A 7,318-nucleotide genomic window follows, 5' to 3' on the forward strand; every position below is an offset into this window, starting at 1 on the left:
ATCTAGCTTATGCACAAGATCCAAAGAATCATATACACACATTCATAACACAGATTTTAACCACTTAATTTGGCACATATATTAGATTCAATGCATGTGAGATGTTCAATTTAAAATCAACAACAAGCTCATTTCTAGCTAAGTATCTCATGTGCAGCATACTCTGCGAGTGTCATATTTGAAATGAATTTTCTTGCTTATATTAAGGACTAATACTTAAGAAAATTCAAAAAAAAAAAAAAAACTTAAGAAAATTTTGATTGTCACCAATATGGTCTAATTGCTTAGCATTAATGGCTAAATCATAAGACACAGCTCTTAAATTAAAACAACCTAATTTATATTGCATTTGCATAAAGACCATTGTGTTATGACTTTCAAAACTCTTAGGTGAGTTTATATGGCAATTCTTTTAAAAAATGATAATAAAATCAATGTCTAGCTTTCTTAGCTTTTCATAAGGTAGTATTTTATAAGTCCCTTCCATTTAATTGTTTTAAGTTTAAGTTTAAATTAATACCTCAATAATCATTTTCATCTCAAATGTAAGATTTAGGGCAGATGCCCTAATTATGAGAATATATGCCATATTTCGTTTGCATTTTCCCAATATCATATTTGTAAAAATATAAGCCCTAAATTCTAAATAAAATATCAACTTAATTTTAAATCTATTATTATTATGCTAAAGCTTAGTTTTTAGAACAATTTTGGGCAATTACAAATTTCTCATATATTCATTGCTTCCACTTTTTCACATTTAGCCTCCTTATAAATTCTCTTACAAGATTTAGTTAATTTAAAAATTATTATATCATAAATATTAAAATAAAAAAATTAAATATTTTTATTTCTAAGAATGCAATATAACCTCTCTCTCAATTATATAAATAATATGTAAATATATGAGTTTAGTTGGCTAATTAATTAGCTTAAATATTTAATGCTCATGTTGGCTCATATGCGTTGCATTAAATTTAGTTGACACTTAAATTGATTGTGGTTGTGGTTATGGATTTGTTGAGTAAGTATCAAGCCCGAATTGTTTGTCGTAAGAACCGAGTAAATCTGTGTAGTGAAGGAGAAGAATTTATTTTTAAGGTGCAAGAAGTATTTTATCATATTTGATTTCTTTGATATAAGCTTATAAAGCTTGAGAGAAGGGAAATTAATTCTATTTTCTAAGAATATATGAGAGATTTGAAAAAAAAATCATTATAAAGTGGCATATATAAAAGGAGTTGCAGGAATTGAAGGTTTAGTTGTAGGAGCTACTACATAAAGGTTTTATTAGGCTAAGTGGATCGTTTTTGGGGTGCTCATGTGTTGTTTGTGAAGAAGAAAGTTGGATTTTTATATATATGCGTTGATTTTCGGGAGTTAAATAAGGTGATTGTGAAAAATAAGTATCCACTACGCAAAATAGATGATGTGTTTGATCAATTAGATGTTGCAACTGTATTTTCTAAGATTAACCTGAGATCAAACTATCAACAACTAAGGGTGAGAATTGAGGATGTAACAAAGATATCCTTTAGCATCATACATCGACGTAAGAATTTATGATGACGCTATTTAGAGTGACTAACGCACTGGCAATATTCATGGATCTAATGCATATATGTTCAAAAAAAAATTTGGATCAATTTATTATTGTGTACATTAATGATATCCCGATATATTTGAAGTTGAGGAGTATGTTAAGCACTTAAGGTTAATCTTAAAAAATTCTAAGGCAGCAAAAATTGTATGTTAAATTTTTTAAATTTAAATTTTGGTTTACAAATATAGCTTTTTTGGGCCTTACTATGGTAAGTAAGGAAGGGATATCGATATATCCTTCGAAGATTTAGGTTGCAGTTAATTGGTCGAGGTTGGCTTCTGTATTTTAGATTCATAGCTTTTTGGATATGTCATACTACTATAGAAAGTTTGTTAGAGGCTTTTTGCAGATTGTGATCCCTTCAATAAGAGATTGACTCAGAAGGCTATGGCGTTTAACTGGATGCCAGATTGTGAAGAGAGCGTACAAAAGTTGAATGAACTTTTGGTGACAGATCAGACCATGTATTAAATATTATGTTAGGTACAAAAGAATTCCAAATATATAGTGATGTTTTTTTAAAGACCTATGATGTGTATTACAACAGAATGGGAAAGTGATGCTTATGCTTCCCGATAATTGAAGTAATATGAGAAGAACTACCCGATTCATAATTTGGAATTCACAACAATTATATTTGCTCTGATGATTCAGAGATACTATTTATATTGAATAGATTCGTTATGAAACAAGGGCCTAAATTATAGATTCTCTTTGATAATTTTTTTTAAATTAAGCTCCTTTTGTTTAATTAAGCTTCTTTTTTTAATTTTGATGAAGATAGAATAGGAAGGAATGAGATCTTTTAACGATAAAAAGTGGCTGACATATCTTCTAGACAAAGGCAACAGAATCTTTTTTTCTCTCTTTCCTCTCATTTGCTTTTGGGGGAGATTCTCTTCTATTTATTGCTCTCGTCGTCTCTTAACCGAAAGCTGAGAATCCAATTCTTCACCTTATTTTGTGGCCCTGTCTATTTTTTATTTGCTAAGTTAAAAAGAAAAATAAATATATGCCCAATTGATAATGATAAAATACTGAAAATTCTATTCATGTCTCTAGTTAGGCTACAATAGAGCAAATTAAATAGACTTCATTTGGTATATTTTTTTATTGATTTTAAAACAATTTTTTGAACTATAAATATTTATACAAAAAAGCTGATTTATATTTCCTTCAATTAAGGAATATTTATTATTTTTTTGTAAAATTTGAGCATCACGATGAAGTTGCTAACTATTACATGTATATAACAAAATATTCTTAGTAATAGAAATGGAGAGTTTATTAACTTATTATTGTATATAAATATCACCAGCAAAGAAATAACCTAATATATAAATGAGATAAAATATTTTATGCGAAAAATCAGAAAAATAAAACCATAGTCAAAATCAGAAAAATAAAACCATATTCCTTTCTTTCCTAGTAAAAAATGATATCATAATACATGAACTATACGGGTTTAGTACATTGCGATGGTGGTAAATAGCGGATGCTTGACAATAACCCAACAATGATGAGACAAATTTGATAATAATGAGAATATATATATATATATATATATATATAAGTTAATGTAATAATTATTTTATTAGAAAAGTTAATTAGTTAATTATTTTTATTTAAAAATATAAATATATTTTTGATATATCATCAAAAAATTTATCTTGATCGGGCACGAATCTCGAGGCAAAATAATAAGGTTGAATCTTCAAAATTAAATTTGGGATCTCTGAACTCTGATTTTTAGCAAACTTACAGTCAAACTGAGCGTATCAGAAATACAAACCCAACAACACCAAATTCAACTCAATCCGAGCCCAAATGAGTCTGAATCATAGACTTGAAGCGCTATTGGAAGTTCAAAACCACAATTGGATTAACAAACGAGCAGTTTTCAAACATGACTGCTTATTGTCAAATCAAGCCGGCTCGACGAGACAAATCAACGAGCCCAGATCGACGAATTCCCGATATCATTAAGATCTACAAATGTCTGACGAACAGTCAACGATCAAGGCATTCAATATCCGGGCGTCCATCCGAACACTCCACATTTGCCCTCGATCCTCTCTATTTACTAGTCAGCCATTTCAAAAACTATAAATAGCCTCTCATTTCTCTAAGAGGGGACCCAAAAAAGAAGAAGAAGAGAAGAAGGAGAAGTGAAGAGAAGAAGAAAAGAAGAGAAGAAATTAACTCTTCCTCGACCACCGCCGGAGTTTCGCATGACGTTCAAGGTGACACCAGAAAACTGCCCGATCTCCAAATGACGTCGGAATTCTGCTGACTTCCAATAGGCTGGAGTTCGCCTGACTTTCCAGCGACGTTGGAGTTCCGCCTGACTTTCCAGCTGACGCCGAAACTATGCCTGATCTCCAAATGATGAGGAATTCTATCTAATTCCAAGTGACTTTAGAATTCAGGTCGATACGCAACTTGTTTGTAACTGGATTTCAATCCGGAAGTGAATCATTGTAATCTGATCGTCCTAAATTTTAAGGACGAGTCAGCCTCTTGTACCTCAGCAAACACTAGTGGAATTCTTTTAACTGGGTGTGCCTCATGGTTTTTTCCCTTTCAAGGCTTCCACGTCAAAACCCTTGTGTATTTATTTTTCTTTTTGTTTGTGTGCTGGATATCCGTACAACACTGAGACAAAACTTTTTAACTATTTTCGCCGCGTATATTCTAGCCCGCAACAATTATATTATTCCTTGAAAATTTTAAAATCCATTGAAAATCAGTCAAAAAAATTGTCAGAAATCTGTCGCAAAAATTTCATCTGAAATCCATTGCAAAGCCGGGATGGAATACATTTGATTCATGTTCCAGGTGTTGCAGCCTTTTTCTGTTAGCAGACACAAGTTCTGTTGAACACTAGCTGAAATCGATGGAATGCATTTGTTTCATGGGACCCAACACTGCATCAGCTTTACTTCTAAAGCTATTTATTCATATTCGGCTCCATAATTAATTTGAATTTGAATTATTTTAAATAATATTTTTATTTTATTATAAAAGAATATTTCCATCATCATAATATTTAATTTTAAAATATTAAATATGTGGAAGCTAATTAATTTAATAAATAAGATTATATGTAAAAAAATAAGGCCACAACTGACAAATATATTTATCTTAAGAGTGCTTCTTCTACTTATTTCCATAGAATATATTAATAAAAAAACTCATTTGTTGAAAAAAAATAAATTAATTTTTTTTATAACTTTTTTAATAATAGGTTATCGTAGCACTTTTTCGGTGCTATTTCTGGCTTCTATATATATATCATAACCTCCCTGTTCCATTTGCACGTTCTTCCTTTTAGTCTTATTATATCTAGCATAGTTAAAATTCAATATTCTTTTTGTGAGGGACTTGGGGTTTTGGGAAGACAAAGGAGAACGAGGGGAAAGTATGGATGTGGTGGTTCTCGAGGAAACGGATGGTGTTGCTTTACAGAGTCTTTCACTGGCCTAAGGACAGTGCTTCTCGTCACAAAAAAAAAAAAGAAAGCGTTGAGATCTCGATCTCCGTCATCTGAAATGTTGATCTTGTCTTGCAAGCTGAATACATCTTACGAATACTCCACGACTGACCCGGTACGCTTTGATCGATTGATCCCTCAATCATTTAGTTTATGTTCATATATTAATACCAGATATGGGTAAGATAGAGAGAAGAGAGAGAGAGAGAGAGATTAAATTTTTTTTTAATATTTTAAATAATATTAATTAATATTAAATAATATTAATAAAATAACATTTAAAATATTATATTAGAAATAGAAAAAAATTATATTTAAAAAGTATAATATTAAATTTTTACTCCTATAAAATGATTAAAAATATTTTTTATAATTATTATATATTTAATTTTAAAAAAATATTAATTATATATATAACTATATATATATCAATAGCCTTCATATCATAGAGATATTTGAAGATAAAAAAACTATTTTTCATTATAAAAATATAAATTTTTTTAAAAATCTATTAATCAAATAGAATTATGTTGTTTTCAATAAAAAAATTATATTATAAACTTTTTACTCTAGTTTTCAAAAAGTAGTTTTCTAGCTTAAAATTTATATGAATATTTTAATTTTTTAAGACGTTCCTCTTTATATTTTTAAGAATGATTTTCTAAAAAAAAAATTAAGATGAGAAAGATTTAATAATCAAAATATAATTTATAATATTTATTATTTTATATAAATTTTAAAATATTTTATTTAGTATTTTTAAATATTATTTTAAATTATTGATTAAATAAAAAATTAAATCTCTCTCTTCTCTTCTCTTTCTATCTCCTCGTTTATCTTCCCTCCCGTCTATCTATCATCACTCTCTTCCAATCATTTCTTTCTATGGTGTGTTTTTTTTTTTTGGGCTATTTAGGCCATTTAAGGCCAAATTCACACACACAACGCATACATATGACTCGAACCCTGGACCTCATATTAGAAGCATAAGCTCTCAACAATAGGCCATGAGAGTTGTATTTTCTATCGTTATTCAAGTGTATACCTCTAATGATTTGACACATGTGGACTGCAACAAATTGTTCTATGAAGGGAAAGTTTTAAAAGGATCATTTTTTTAAAGTTATATTAGCAAAAGAAACTTAGGTCTTCTTTGGTTCGGCTTTTTTATTGCTTCTTCCAAAAAAAAATTGGCTTTTAATAATTTTTCTTGTCAATAAAATAACTTTTAAAAGTTATAATTAGAAAATTATTTTAAATTAATTAATCATTTAATATATTTTTTAAATAATTGAACGCGATTAGTTAAACTGAAAATAATTTCTATTTAATTATATAAAATCACAACATTCTTATATATGCCTTTGAATAATTTAAGTAATCACTAAATAATCACTAAAATTTTAAATGAGGTAAGTTTTCATAATTGTATCTAGAACAGTTTATTTTAATAATTGTTTAAACTTAATATTTGTAGCATAGGATATATCCTTTATTTTTTAAAATATATTTAGTAAAGTCATATATTGAAAGTTGGGAATATTGATAAGCATTAGATTCCTAGCAAAAATTATTATCTGCATAGGATATGAATGTTTTATCTCTTGTTCATAATTTGATGTATTGTTTCCACATTCTATCTTATTACAGGCTAGGACTGTAAAGCGTAATGTCAAATAAAACATCTACTACAGTAGATAAAGACTTGTTGGTGATGCCAGCATGCAATTGTAGGAATTTGTGGTAGATCTTAAATTTTGATACTTCCTTGAGCAAAAGGAGCGAGTTAATGACATTTTTGGTGTTGCAGTGGCGGCGGCGGAAGTGGCCAGCGGTGGTCGGAGGCGGCTGTCAGAGGTGGCGGTCGGTTGTGGGATTGGCAGACAGCGGGGCACGGAGGGGTTTGGGCGGGCTAGCGGCACGGGAGGGGTTCGGGCGGGCTAATAGCGGGCACGGGAGGGGTTTCGGGGGGCTAAGCGGCACGGGAGGGGTTTCGGGCGGCTAGGCGAGCACAGGGAGGGGTTGGCGGCTGCGGCTAGTGGGGGTACCGTTCTGGCACTGCCCTGGCGGCCTCGGCCCGGATCGCGCGGAGGAGGTTTACGGCTGGTACTCTCGCAGCGCCAGAATGTGCGAATTTCCCGACAATTTTTTAGATTTTTATTCCGACAATATTCCAAGCAGATTTTCGACCAGCGACTTTTCCGGTCGATAAGATCTTAACA

The sequence above is a fragment of the Dendrobium catenatum genome, unplaced genomic scaffold (assembly GCF_001605985.2).
Source record: "Dendrobium catenatum unplaced genomic scaffold, ASM160598v2 fragScaff_scaffold_1023, whole genome shotgun sequence".
Lineage (NCBI taxonomy): Eukaryota > Viridiplantae > Streptophyta > Magnoliopsida > Asparagales > Orchidaceae > Dendrobium > Dendrobium catenatum.